Raw genomic sequence first — 15,677 nt, 5'->3', positions numbered from 1 at the left:
TAAATGTATCTAAACAAAGAAAAATGAAGTTTTAAAAGCTAGCACAGCCATGTGGCTACAGAAAGTGGCAATATCACACCACCCTGGCATTCAATTAAGGATTGACCATCAGTGCTCTCTAGTTACTTTCCGAAAGGAAATGCACTTTACAGCAGCCGCTAATTTGTATGTAATCTGCCCCCCCCCCCCCCCCCCCCCCCCGCCTTTTGGTCATTCAGTATTTACAGAGTGTGTGTCTGGCACTGTTCTAGGTCCTGGAGCTACAGTGATGAATCTGAGGGGCACTGTCCCTGCCCTCTGGGTGCTTGCATTTTAAGGGAGAAATATACAACAAATATATAAGAAATAAACATGACAACCTCAGAGTGTGAAACCTGCTCTAAAAGTAACAAAAAAAAAGCCCCATGTAATAGGAAGGAAATACTCTTCTGAGGAGGTGATATTAGAACTGACAATGAAAGAAGGTTTTGTTTCCTGATAAACTCATGGTGCCTCCAGCTGTTAGCTAGTAAACACTCAATAAATATTTGTTAAATGAATGAGTGAAAGAATGAACAGAGAGAAGGGTTCACAAATGTTAAAATGTACATGAGAGCAGAGGGCTGACACATGCAGGAACACGGAGTTGGGTATTCAAGAAAAGAAGGAAAGCCATGGTGGCTTGAGCATAACAAGCCAAGAAAGAGGTGGGAGGAGATGATGTAGGAGAGGGAGGCAGGGGTCGGACTGTGTTTTTTGTTAGACTCTCACACCCTAGGCTCATCAGCAACACTTACTTATAAACCACTTGCCAAGAGGTTCACCTCTGCAGATGGCTACCTGCCCGTTTCCAAATTCTGAGCGAGTATCCTCTCCTTTGTGCTGTGTCTGCAACACACTGAGATTCCTTCGCACATCAGGGTCTTCACACAATCTCCCAGCATCCGCCTGTAACCCCTTTCCCCCAGATTTGCCTGCCTACCCCTCAGCTCCTCGCTAGGGAGGCCATGTCTCACCCCAAACCTCTGTGATAACCCCCCACTGTACCCATTGCTTTCCCTTCATCACCCTTATCCTCCATTTTTATTTGTAAGATATTGTCTGTCCCCACTAGCCTGCAAGCACAATGAGGGCAGGAACCGTGTCGATCTGTTCATCACTGTTGCACATGCTGGGAACTCAAGAACATTTTCTGAGTAAATAAACTTACTTCCACTCTTACCTTAAATACAAAGACTGGAGGAAACGTGTTTAAATTTTTCCTATTTTGGTATTCAGAAACAGTTACCTATGTTGTCTCTGACCTTACAAGGACAGTTTCTGGGATAAGGTAAAAGAAGGCAAACGTACTTGGCTCTTTTCCTGACTTGGACAGGGCAGCACGCGTGTGACTTTGGGCAAATCATTCAACCTTGCCTGTGCCTGGGGGTGGGGGCAGGGAAGGGGAGCCTTACCACTTCGGGGCAGGTTTGGAGTAGGGGAGGGAAGGGACAAAGTAGGGAGGAAGGGAAAAAGAAAGGCCTAAAGTTCTCTGGGATTTCTAAGCAGCACGCCTACTATATCTCAAAATTATAACCACAAATCATAAGTCTTATTTATCTCTACAGGCTGTGTTAGGAAATCGGTTTTATTTTGTTTCAGAGCAAAACTAAAAGAGCAAATGCATGGGAAGAAAGGTGTTCTTAGTTGAGATGAAGGTCAGCCACAGAGAAAAAGATGGATGGACAACTTAGTCATTGTGAGGATGACAGTTTTTAATTAAATATTTAAAATTGAGAGGGAGTCCCAGGGAAGAAGTTTACATGTGTATTTTTTTTTTTCTGACATCAATACCGCCATTGATGAGCAGATCCAATTTAGTTTCACTCTGAGAGAGCAGACAATGGTCCGTTTTCCTCCAGCTGGCTTATTTTACAAGCATTAATGAACAATTAACCAACACTGGCACTCTTTCCGTCTGTAATCCTGCAGTAGGATCACTAATCTCCACCACTAGCAGCTAATGATGAAGGTCTCTTAAGCTTTACTTCTTATCTCAGCCAGTTCTTAATACTTGCATAAGTATGCTTTCTGAGGAGGGGGCCCCCGACTGCTATGCAACCCCGAGAACAAAAGCCCAGAGACATTTTTGAAGGGGTTTCTGTTCAATAACACGTCTCTGCTTATGTTTGCCCTCCTCCAACAACAAACACCGGTGGTCCACAGAGGGCTCTGGGGGTCACGGAGGGCTCTGTGTTTCCATACTTCTAATACTTATAAGAATGTATTCAGACCGCCTTATACCCCCCCCCACCCCCAACTGCACAGGCAGACACCCGAAAGTAGGGAGGGAAAAGTGGACTAAATAGAATCAAACAGTAATTTTCTCCGTGAGTCAGCTTGGATTTGGTATTGAATAACACTGAGTTTGAAACCACATTGTCATTAAAAATGTATAGGGCAGAGGCAGACTTATCTAGAAAACCCCACACAGGATAGGTCTCCGTTTCTCTGAATTTAATACAACTTATATTCAATTGTCTCTCTCTAGTGGGGCAGAAACCAATTCACCATTTCATTAGAACTCCCCCGTAGGGTCAAGATTTAAAGAAAATGCAGGGTCGAGATAAAAAAAGAAGTTCCAACTGTAGAGTGATGCAACTGTAGGATAATAGCTTAGGCTGGAACGACACACTTTTCATTCGTAACTACTTTTCAGACTCTTACAACTCGCTGGGAAAGTGATTATTTCAGAGAAGGTTGCACTCAAGACTTGATTCCAAGACTAAATTGCTGGAAGAGGTTTCATGAACACAGATCTTTCTGGGCTTTGAGTGTTGGGGTAGGAGGAGGAGAAGCCACAGCAAAGGCAGCAGGCAGGCTCTGCTTACGATGCTTTTGCATCCAAATAGGAAGACAGAGTGAAGGACAACATGTGCCCATCCAGGGGGAAAACTTCAAACGTGGCACTTTCTACAGCTTTCAGCCCTCAAAGTTGTAACATAGTACAAGCGACATGGATCTGGAAGCAGCACAACTGCCAGGATAAAGTGGAGGGTGACTTGTGCACTGAGAGACTAAGTACTGTGATGCGCCTGAATGGGATGGTCCCAAGGACATCTGCTCTCTGGAAGAGGAGTGAGGAACAGGGACGGGAAGACAGGTGTGGCAGTGTGATGCCAGTCACTCATTGGCTGAGTCTCTACTTTCCAAAAGTTCTAACTTCACCTACATTGTACTACAATTTGGGCACTGGAAGACGTATGATGCTCTAAAATAAATAAGTAAAAAGGTAAACGATTCTGCAACATTCAGCTAAAGTGAAATAAACCCTTTTCATGCACCATCTCACTTTTTCATGTCTCCATCCGGAATGCTGAAACACTATATTTTTCCTACAATATTCAGAGCTGCCTGCAGCAGTAAGGGGGCTTAGTGGACAGAGCCCTGGACTGAAAGTTTGGAGGCTGAGTCCTATTCACACACAGCCCCTGACCCTTGTGTGATTTATACAAGTCACTTAACCTCTCTGCCCTTCTGCTTCCTCATTCATTCCACAGACACAATGCTACCTGCCCCTCCCCACCTCCACGGAGCCATGAGAGCGAATGACCTATGTTTGAAAATGCCCTTCGCCAGCGCTCAGCTCAGTGTAAAACATTGTAAAAGGTCTGCAGCGTGATAACACCCACAATGAAAATAAGGATGGACTATAAGATGGGGAAACGTGGGGGTCAGGAATGTTTGCCACTGCAAATTTAGTAGTCGTGTGCTTTGAAAGAGAGTCTCAGTGGCAGGATATTTACTTTGTTTGTTCTTTATGAAGCACTGGGCTGACCTAATTAATTAAGTAAATGGACAGGAGCAGTAACGTTTAAAAGGGAGAGAAGTTGCGGTTTCCTGTGACTCTCAGATAGTTGCTTATTCATCCTCAATTAAGAAGAATGAATTTAAGATTATCCACTATTCTCACTCTCAGGAACATTCTCATCATTGCCTCGCAAATACACCGTGTTCACGTCTGCTCCTTATTTTTCCACATAGTGCTTCTCGCCCTCTCCCCTCCACCCACTGAAATCCCACTCACTTTTTACCTTCCAGTTTGTCTCACCCACCGCCCCCGTCAAGTATTCTATAATCCAGCCTACACACGCATATGTATATACCTATCCTACACAATTCCTAGGACAAAACTAGACACAAGGTAAAAGTTCAATAAACTCTCCTGGCATAATAAAAGAATTCTGCCTAGAAAATCAGTTCCTTGAACATACCAACTATTTCCTACCTCAGGACCACGGCACATGCTGTCCCTTATGTGTGGCACCTGCTCTCTCCACGCACTACTCTCTGTCCCATTCCCCCATGTTTTTGAATGGCTGGCTCTTTCCGATCCTTCCGGTCTCACCTTGAGTGTAATCTATTGATAGAGGCCTATACTGGCCACTGAGTATAAAGCAGGCCCTTCACTCCACTATTCTCTCACATGTACTATTCCTCCTTAATAGCAGTTATCACAGTTTACTTGCAAAATTATATATGCCCTTATTTCCTTTTTTACGTCTTTACTATCTGTCTTCAGTACTAGGGTATAGGTACCTTTCACTTTAAAACAAGAGGCATATTTGTTTTCCCCAGCACAGTTCCGTAAATGTCTGTTGGATTAGTTAATTATGTCACCTAGTCTTTGAGCCACTGATACTTCCCAGCGTCTGTTCAGCTGCCCTCACTGTTCTCAATGAAGTAGAGACGCTCTCCCTTTCTACCAATGTCACAACTCTTTTATCAATATCCCCCAAAAGGAGCCCGATATGCTTGGTATTTTGCAGTACTTTTTGTGCTAGGACTTTTATCAAACACACTTAGTTTCTTATCTCCCCTTCTCTCAACTTGGGGGCAAAGACCAACAGGCTAGAAGGAGAACAATGAAGTCATACACACGTGTATCTGAAGGATTCTACCCCACAGAGAAGCAACGTCCCAGGACAGAGCCCAGACGTATCACTGTCTGGAGTTAGTGCCTCACGCACTCAGACCCTCCCTGAGAAACTGAAAATGCTCTTTCCTCTCATCCTGTTTGTTCTCATGACCTGTTATGAGGGACCAACCATTAATTTCAATCTATTTTTCCTTGACTCCTAAGAAATCGATCAGGTTTCAATAAATAGGACACTCTGTACCTCAGATTACCCAACGTAAGCATGAGGTTAGTACCTGTTCTGGGAACCCTTAACACTCAGTAATATATTTTAACATGCCCATCTCACAAGATGGTCGTTAGAACCAAATGAAATAAAAGCAATGTGCAAACTGATGACTGCTATCCAGATGCCAGGTTTATGACTGTGAAAACAATACTGCAAGTACTGTAGAAGCATGAGACATGCATAGCTTACGCCTGCTGTGGGCTGCCAATCTTGAACAAGACTTGTAAACAGACATGCTGCTGGTATCAGATAGGGTAGTTTTGCCTGTCAATAACAGAAAGCTTGACTAAAGGATGCTTAAACATAACAGAAAGTCATGACGTAGGGAGGCTCCTGGGTTTAGTTAATTCAGAGGCTCAGTTTTGTTATTAAGGACCCAGGCTTTCCTTCCTGATCTGCCATCCTCAGCATGTTGGCGAGCAACCTTCAAGGCCACATTTTTGCAAGTATCACATCTTCATTTACCACTGTCCAGAAGTTTCTAACAGATTTTCTTTCATTTTCATTGTCCAGAACTAGGTTAAATAAGCAACCCTAAACAGAGCACTTGCTTGGGAATGGATTTCTCATGACTGGCCTGGACCAATCAAGATAAACCCCACTGGAACTGGAGGTAAGGGCCATTTCAGCCAACATGTATGGAAAGTGGATGCATTTTGGTATGCAGCCAACACTGTTTGCTACATTGATGTAACAAAGAAGACTGAGTCCTTAATTGTCCCCCAAGCCAAACATTATTTAGACATTCATTTATGTTAGTGAAACATTTCCTTGGGAACTAGTCTATTTTAAAGCTATACATCCTTCCCTCAAACACTACCTCTTCCATAAAATTGGCAAAAATTGTTGCTTCTTCTATGGACCTGGAAAACTGGTCCATCTCCAGGCTGCTAAGTCCTAGAATAGGTAGACTATGCATGGAGAAGATTTGACTGCAGACAAAAAAATAAAAAATAAAAGACCAACCCACAATGAGTCATTTCCATGTTATTATATTGCCAGGTGGCTAAAGACACTGAGACATGTGCCTCATTTCAGCTGATCCGCTCATTAGCCAACCAAAATATACATCTTCACGGGATGCCCATCGGCAATGAAAATGTTTTTGAAAATCGAAACATTTTTAAATACAAATAATTTATCTTGTCAATCAATTACTTAAAAACCCTGAAATGGCTCCTGATCATGCTTGGGATAAAGTTCAGTTCCTAAACATGGGCCCTGTTCACCTCTGTCAATCTCCTTTCCTGCTATCCCTCCCCTCTCCCAGCTCCCCTCCCCTGCCCACCCCATGCTCTATACTTTGGCGTCATTGAACTATTGATATTTCTAAGACCCTGCCTTGCTTTATCTAGCTTCAAGGTCTTTGCACATAGCACTTCCATGGCAAAACTTTTGCCTGGAGAACTTCTATTCATTCTTTTGCTTAGACATTTCCTCATCCAAGAAGGCTTCCCTGATCCCCTTAGCCTGGATTCCCCCAGTGCTCTGAGTGATGTCTCTACTGTGTCACTGATCACACTCCTCTGTAACTGTCTGTTCACTTGTCTGTCTCCTCCACTGTGGCAGGGCAGTTTCCTGTCATCCCAGCCCTGAGCATTCTGCCTGGCAAACAGCAGTTGCTCGATAATTGCTGAATAGATAAATAACTTTTCTTTTAGAAGGGCACAGAGTACACTGCTTTGAGCTCTGTCTTAGATCTGTGCTGGGACGGGCTTCTGTGCAGTGGTCAGCCCTGAGTTATGCTCAGTGTGTCAATAAGCCATACCAAAAGTACAATTAATTCTAAATTACTTCTCAAGCTCTAGGGATCAACTGATTGCCCCTCGCAGCCCAGAACCCTTACAGACTAGCCCCTCTTACATTCAACCAACCATGTATATCCACTGCTCCAATGTAAGTAGAAGCAACACCTGTAGCACTAGTTCATCTACCTAAGGTCACATAATGACTTCTAAATGACAAAGAAAGAGCATCTAGATAAGCTAGGCCATCTTCTATTATGTTGCATCAAATCCAACTAATAACCAAGTTAAGAATCTTCACCTATGTTCTTACTTAGTCCTCCCAACAACCCTGAGAACCACAGAAGCATTTGTCTCTCTCATTTACAGATGAGAAAGCTGGAGCTGACAAAGGTAAGAAGCAGGGCTGCAATTTCAAAATAGGTCTGTTTCACTCCCAGATACAGAGAACAAACTAGTGGTTTCTAGTGGGAAAGGGGAAAGGGGAGGGGCAAGACAGGCCTAGGGGATTAAGAGACACAAACTACTATGTATAAAATAAATAAGCAACGAGGATATATTGTACAACTAGGAAAACAGAGCCATTATTTTGTAATAACTTTAAATGGAGTATAATCTATAACAATATTGAGTCACTATGTTGTCCACCTGAAATGAGTATAATATTATAAATCAACTGCACTTCAACAATTAAAATATAGGTCTGTTTCCCAATTCTAAATATCACTTCCATTATTCTATAACTGTATCAAAGTTATAGGAAGAGAAAACAGTAAGCATATTTATCCCAAGATTTAGTTATAGTATTTAGGAAAAAACTTTTAAAGAAAATAAATAAAATGTCCAATAGTAACGTATTGGGTAAATAAATTATGATATATACATATAATTACTATAAAGCAGACACCAAAAATCATGCTGTAGAATATTTAATGATATGGAGAAACATTCACACAAGATATTGGTAAATGAAGGAGATTATCATAATCTGGATACAAGTATGACTTCAACATATAATACATAATACATTATATATTACAATATATGTTATATATGATTATGTAGAATGTATATACAGTATAATAGACATGTATAGAAAAAGAACTAGAATATTATACACAAAAACATTAACAATGACTATTTATAGAGAGTAAGAAAACAGAAGATTTTACTTTATTCTTTAGACTTTTACCTGGTTTCCAAATTTTATAAAATGATTGACCTTACTTTGACAATCAGAAAGAAATTACTTGAAAAAAAGTTGAAGCACAAAATATGTAAGTGACTGGACCGGAAAAACCTGCAAATAAATGTTTCTGTATCTTTCTTCAAACTGTCTCACAGTCAGCCTCAATCTACCCAGTTCCCTGGCCACACTCACATTCAAGCACTCACATTCAAGTGCACATTTAGTGCACTTAACCTCTACCTAGCTGTAGATCTACTGTGGTACCATGGACAATATCTGCTTGAGAAAACTCAGCTCCTGGAATTTAATCAGAATCCAAATGTTCCAAGTTTGATAGAGAAGACTGTGGGATGACTGTACCCTTTTTATGGTACACATCATACTCTTTTTTGAATTAGCACTCCTAGACTGCCACTAGATTGTAGCTACTCTTAGAGTCCACAAGTTAGCCATCTGTATTTGCTGAGGGATGAAGCACAGTGCCTTGAACTTAATAGGTGGTCTATAAATAATTCTTTAATTAAATACAATTAATCCACTAACTAAAAAATTGATGTATTGATTAATAGATCAACGGATGTTTCAGTGTCCATATGCTTCAGGAATTATTCTAGGTCCTATCCTAACAACAACAACAACAAAGAAGTTGAAGCGTCCCTGGTTTCAAGAAACTTCCAACCTGATGGGAAGGCAAAGCTATTGCAAATGAGACAAATAAGTGCTAAGCTATGGCATATTGATATAACTGAAATAGAAATTCAGAGAAGAGAAAGACAAGCATAGGCTGGAATACAAAACAACTTTAAAATAGGATCTGCTCTCTAACCAGAGACCACATCCTCAATGTCCACCCACCAATCTTCCCCCAACTCCCCACCTACCCAATCTGACAAGTACTGCTCCAGTTCAGTTCACTTATCAACCAATCCATTGAGCCCTTCCTGCACAAGGAAAACTATAATCTACTAAAGAAAAGCAGAACACATCCTTATATCCATACTTAGTTTAAGGGTGGTTCTAGGGAGAAGACTGATGAATTCCAGGTTATTTCAGAAGTTCAAATCTACTGTGACTTAGACCTTGGACAGACCCCCTCCCTTCTGTTTGAGAATTTCTCGTTATCCCATCCTTTCATTGATTCAGCACACCAGCCATCAATTACACAAATCGGAGATTTCAGTCTAGAAGGAGAAACAAAACATGTATATACATAATCAAAATAAAGTAAGAAGGTGTTAATTGCCTGATGAAAGGTGCATATGAAGTGCTATCAGATAGCTTCTAGCCAGGAGAAGTCAATAAAAGCTCCATCAACAAGAAAAGAATATAATTTGGACTTATGAGATAGATGGGGATGGAACAGGTAGAAATGATGGGGAAACAGGACTATCAAAGAATATTAAAAATGCTATACACACACACACAAACACACACACACACACACACACACACGAGTTAGAATAGGTCAATCTGGTAGGAGCACAGGGATTCAGAGTTAAAGACACAAATATAAACTTGGAACACAGTGCAAAGGGAATTGGACTTAATTGTTGAGATAGCAGGGAGCAAATGAAAGTTTCTAAGGAGGGGAAGTGACATGCTACCACCCAGTTTTTAGGTGCATGTGCCAAATAAGAGGAATGGTTACCTGATGAATATCTTATCTAACACTTTCTTTAATTCTGACTATTCAAAACAGGTACATCCTCTAAGTACACCCCTAGAAGGGCTACCCGTCGTTTTCATTTCCATAGCTGCTTTTCCCTTTAGAAAGGAGTTTATTGCTTGTGCTATGGTCGTGCTGGAATGTTCCCACTCTGTCTGGGCTGTGTCATGTCGTCAGCCTAAGAATAGATGCTAATTAGCAAGGTTATTTCTAACTTACATTGTTAAAAGAGAGGAAAACAGTGATGAAACACATATAGAGTATCAAATTAACCAAGGATGGAACAAAATTCAAGCTCAAAATTCCCACCTCACAGATATTCAATTCACTAAATAGTCTCCTTTTTTTGTAAATCAGATAGTCATTATCCAAATTTCCTATCCCTGATGTGATAATATAGTGTGATGAGACATGCCCCAACAGAACACAAATTGACTTTTGGAGCCTAGATGCTACATGGAGTGTGTGGATGGTAAAGCAAATATCTCACTCTATTATCTGTTGTCTCTGAACCAACAGATTACATGGTTCACTGACTAGCTGAATAACTTTTAGACAGTTTGCTCATGTCTATTTACACATATTCCACAGAAATATATTAACAACTGAGGAACAGCTGTAAAAATTATATGGCAAGATGGATAGATAAAAGCAACAATCTCTCTGTGTACATTTCTGCGGAGAAGATGAAAGTTTTACGTGGTAAAGGAAATGGGGAAAAATGTATGCACATTCATACATGTTGCCACTACAAAGTGTGAATTCCATATGGTAATAGAGGCAAAGAAAGCACATCATAAAATCTCCTGGAGACTCTTTACATCTATCTAGGATATTACTACAATATAAATTATTTACAACAATAGGTTGAAGATTTATGTTTGTACTCTACAATATTTTACTGGACCACTGTATTTCTTAATAAGAAAGCCATGGTTCATAGTCACTCAATAAACATAGAAATAATGAAAGTTTTCTGGTTTACATTTTTACTTGAATAATAAAATATTTATTCTCAAATCAGAAATCACTTTTAATCTCTTCAAGTCACATATATCTCACATTCAAAGATATTATTAACAGATATAAGAAGACTCTCATATCTGCTACAACTCTGTCACTAAGTATTTGTTTTAAAAATTAGTAGTAGTGTTATGTAAAACTTTGTTCAGATAAATGCTACTTATCACTCCATAAACCCCCTACTGAACTTATGTAGGGAAGTGGAGGGCTGGATGGCATTGGAATTATGTTGCCCTAATAATCAATGGTGAAAAGGCTCCATGAATGTGTAAGTCTGAAAAACACTTCCTACTATATCTCCTTTGAAAGATGCAAACACATCTCTCCCTTCCTCTAGAAGTACTAGCTTCCTTTGATTCCCAGGATGCTCCAGATTCCCCTGGTTTTGATCTTTTCTGGCAGCCCTTTCTCAACCCCTTTGCAAGCTTATCTTCATCTCCAAAGTTTAGCAACTGGTTCTTTGTTTAGTACACTCTCTCACTAACTAACCATATCCAATTTCATTGCTTTAGTTACATGTGATGACCCCTAAACAGTATATGTGCTGCTCCAGACACATATATACATTTCCCCAGTTGACAGCAGCACTTGAATCTCTCTTTCAATTCAATGTGTCTAAAATCCCCAAAGCCCCAGTTTCAATCCTGACCTGCCTTCAGTTCCCCATCCCAGGGATGACACCATCATCCTTCAAGTTGGACAAGCCAAAAGAACCCTAGCACGTGTGTTTGACACCTTGATCTTACCTCCAATCTATCTCAAACCATACTTTTACTCTTTCATTTCAGTCTGCTACTATTTCCACCACCATTCCCATGATAGGCTATCTCTCCATGGATTTATACAGTAGCTTCATAACTAGTTTCCCCAAAGAACTCCCTATGGAGTAGTAAAAATCGTATTTTAAAATGCAAATCTCACTTGTTAATCTCTCACTTAAAACTCTTCAAAGGCTTCCCCTTGCTCTTGGGACAAAGACAAAAATCCTTAACAAGGTCATGCCTGATCTTGCCCCTGCTTTTCTCTTGAGCTCATCTCATGCCCCTTTCTGTCTCACTTGTAGTTCTCCAGCTAAGCCTTCTTTCACCTACTTACACCCGTTGCTCCCCTCAGCCTTAGAAGCTTTATACATACACTGTTCTCTTCCTAGAATATTACCCCCACCCTGTCCTATTTTATTTCTGCATAGCCTTTATATTTCAACTCAAGCATCACTTCCACAGGGAAAATTCCCTTGACCATGTCTCCCTCCACTCCAGCCCATGCTACCCCAGACTCAGTCAGGGTTCCGTTTACAATCTGAGAATTCCCTGCGTGTTTTCTTCTTAGAACATGTCAAAATCAGGAATTATACATTTTTTGCTTTTTAAAAAAATTTTATTGGTGTATAGTTGATGTACAGTGTTGTGTTAGTTTCAGATGCACAGCAGAGTTAATCAGGAATTGTATATTATGTGTGGTATTACTTGATTAATTTCCCACTCCTCCTTCATTTTTCCATAAGCTCCACTGGGCAGAGTCTGAGCCCTCTTTCCTAACCAGTGTGTCCTCAGTGCCTAAAATAGCACCCGGCTCAAAGTGAACATGTGATAAATGTTCAGTGAATGAAGAAATGCAGCAGGAGATGAGGCTGGAAAGACAGTATGCACTAATTTATGGATAAAATAGATTTATAACTGGCTCTCCTATTTGCCGTCTATTCCCACTCTTTGCCTCTAAAATAATCATCCTAAAACACAAGAATGTGGAAGAAATTTACAGGTTATAAAGCATTCATTAAAATTATCATTATTGTTATGTCACTCAAAAAACTTTGACTTTCACACCAAGGTTCTCCATGATCTGACTTCAACCTATTTTTCCAGCTTCTTTTAATATTGCATTTAATCACAAACACAGTGCTTCAGCTATACTGAATTACAGCAGGTAAGACAGAGTATTATACTGTGATATAGCAGATAAGATAGAGTAGTATACCTTGATATAGTAAGATAGAGAAGGCAAGACAGGCAAGTTACATAGTTCCTCAGACATGGCTAGACTCCACAGCTTTGTTCCTGCTGTTCCCTCAGCCATAATGCTTCCTCTTTGCCAAGGCAGGGCTCAAAATCCACTTCCTTTAAGTTATCTATCTTGTATTAATTATAATTAGTTACATAGATTTTCCTTCTCCTCTGCCACATTATAAATGCCTTACGGGGTATTTTATCCATCTTTGTACTCCCACAGTGTCTAATATACTGCCGGACACAGAAGTGACTCTCTTAAGATTAGCTGAACTAAATAAAGTCTACCACTGAGATGAACTAAGTCCTGGATAATCGTGACTAGGAAAGGAAAAGGTAGCAAACAGAATGGTAAAAACCCAGGACCCAGGAAGAGAAACCTGGGGACCATTTCATATTACTTAAAGTTCCCAAGGCTAAAAGTGTATTTATTAAACTCTCCTCATCATTACAAAGTCAAGGCCAAATGATATCAGTTTCTCCCACTGATTTTCAGGTTCTATAAGTCAATATATTTCAATATAAGTCAATATATTTCAAACCATTTCTATAGTTCAAATGTTATCTTTTGTGCTTAGGGGCATATTCTGGAACCATAAAAGAGAACATTTCTGAGGACCCAATGAAACTTTACTAAAAGTATGACTAAAAGCATCACCTTCCTGCATTACCAAACAAACCAACAAACAACACAAGTCATGGCACTATGATTATAATGTTAATGCCTAGAAAGTTTCCGAACCTGAACATCTAATTCATTCATGTTTCCCACTGAGGCATGATGCTGAGGATTCTTTATCACGTGAATCAGGCTTTCTTCAGCTCTCTCGGACTTTTAAAAACCCAAATTGTAATCCAGCCTTTTCTTGCTTTACTTAAATCCATCAGCTAAAATGTTTGGTCTATTGTTTAAATGCCGTTAAGTCAATTTTGAGAAAGGAGAAAGTAGGATAACTCTAACAATCCCTAGACATTCCTGTCTGCCCATCAAGGCCTAGCTAAATTAAACTTGCAGATTAAAGCAAAGATTTGTTTCCTTTTTTTTTTTTTCTAGCCAGCTCTCTCCTTATAGTGCCCATAATTGAGATCATTTAGAGCATAGTCAATAAAAATCACCACTGTTTATAACTCAATTGCCTTAAGTTGTTCTTTGTTCAAAGGTACATAAACAAGTTGCTAACAGGCAGAAAAAAAGAAAAAGAAAAGATTCTTCTTTAGACAAAAATATCTGAAAAGGTCAAACTCATATTCTCCCCAACTTCATGTCTATTTCATTTGGTACCCAGTAACCTAGTGTTCACAGCCACTCTTCTCTTTGGGCTGCATACCAGTGAAATTTTTCTTCCTGTAAACAGAAATCACATGAAGAACATGTTCTGCATTTCTACTGAAAATTAAAATGATTGCCCAGTTTTATTTCAAAGCACATAAACATTGTTTTCTGCTGCTCATCTAGTTACTTAAAGCTAAGTTTTAAAAGCAAAGTTGCAGGACTAATTACTTTTCCTTTCTGCTGCTCTGCTGCCAAAGCTGCAGTCACTAAGGATAATCTTCACAAGCTTGGCTTTGTTGCTAGAGCAACCAACCCAACTTTAAGCATTTTCCAATATCTTCCTTTAGGTATTTTAAATAAAAATAAGATATAACTGATCTAGTCCATCATAACAAGCACTAGGCAAATTTTTACAATTCTGACCTAGTTATAAGAAAATTCAGAACCTAGTCTAGTAGGGATTTGAAACAACAAACACTCTTTATGTGGAAACTGCATGGCATGGGCCACCTTCAGGCCAGTATCAATTTCCCTGGGATGAGTGGTCACAATCAAAAGGAAAGGCCACCAAGAAAAGTTCTGCTTCTTCCAGCTCAGATCCTCCAGCCACCTCAGAATTTAAATGCATCACAGACCAATTTTACAGTGCCCTATATTACTGTTTACATGTACCAATAGGAGTTAAGCAGATTTTTAATCTCTCATTGAATATTAAGAAACTAGAGCTTCTATATCCAAATACCCTAGAAACTAGAGCCTCTGCTGCCATTAACTAGTTTTTAGTTTATTTTTATTTAATTGTTTTATATTATATTCAGAAGCAGAATAGGTATTAATTCTAAATATTAACAAACACATCATATATAAAACCAGAGCTTCTACATGATGGCACAATTTCAATAGTAGTCACCTTGGATTTGCTGCCTGTCCACGTTCTACAAACAGTACAAACCATTTTAACACAAGGTCCAGAAGAACAGGCATCTGTGTGTAGCTGTGGCTTCCACTGAGAAAGAGTAGAAACGAGCAGGCTTTTTGGTCAGTTGGTCAGTCAAGGCGTATTTATCAGGCACCTAAGCAGCATGAGTAATATATAAGCATATGATGTATTTCTGCCTCAAGTTGCCAACAATAATCTAATGATTTGGGATGAAGCTACTTAACAAAATAAGGAAAAAAAGGAGAAACCAGGGGACAGAGGACTATATCAGTAGTAGTGCATTATAAAGATAAGAAGATAAGCTTTTCGAAGGTAAAAAAAATTACATGGCTAGTGCTTGAATACTCTCCCAAAATGACAATTATCTTTACTAAAACCACTTTTCCAGATCTGAGTACATATGTGCCGACTTTGGATCCCTAGAATATGAGATAAAGTGTTCTGAGATTATTAATAATACCTGTGATGACTAGAAAACTATCGATTAGTTTAAACTATCCATTGAGTGAGCTTTCATTTACTTGAAGCCCAATGCATGAGTTCAATATTCTCCTCCAAAAGGCTCCTAAAGGATGTTTCAATGATTCTTGCTTCAAGAACACTCTATTTTCTTGAGATGCTGAGGGTAGATGCAACTTGGGTGCTCCTCAGTAATTTACATGATAATTGT

The sequence above is a fragment of the Hippopotamus amphibius genome, chromosome 1 (assembly GCF_030028045.1).
Source record: "Hippopotamus amphibius kiboko isolate mHipAmp2 chromosome 1, mHipAmp2.hap2, whole genome shotgun sequence".
NCBI classification, from domain to species: domain Eukaryota; kingdom Metazoa; phylum Chordata; class Mammalia; order Artiodactyla; family Hippopotamidae; genus Hippopotamus; species Hippopotamus amphibius.
This window is presented reverse-complemented; position numbering follows the sequence as displayed.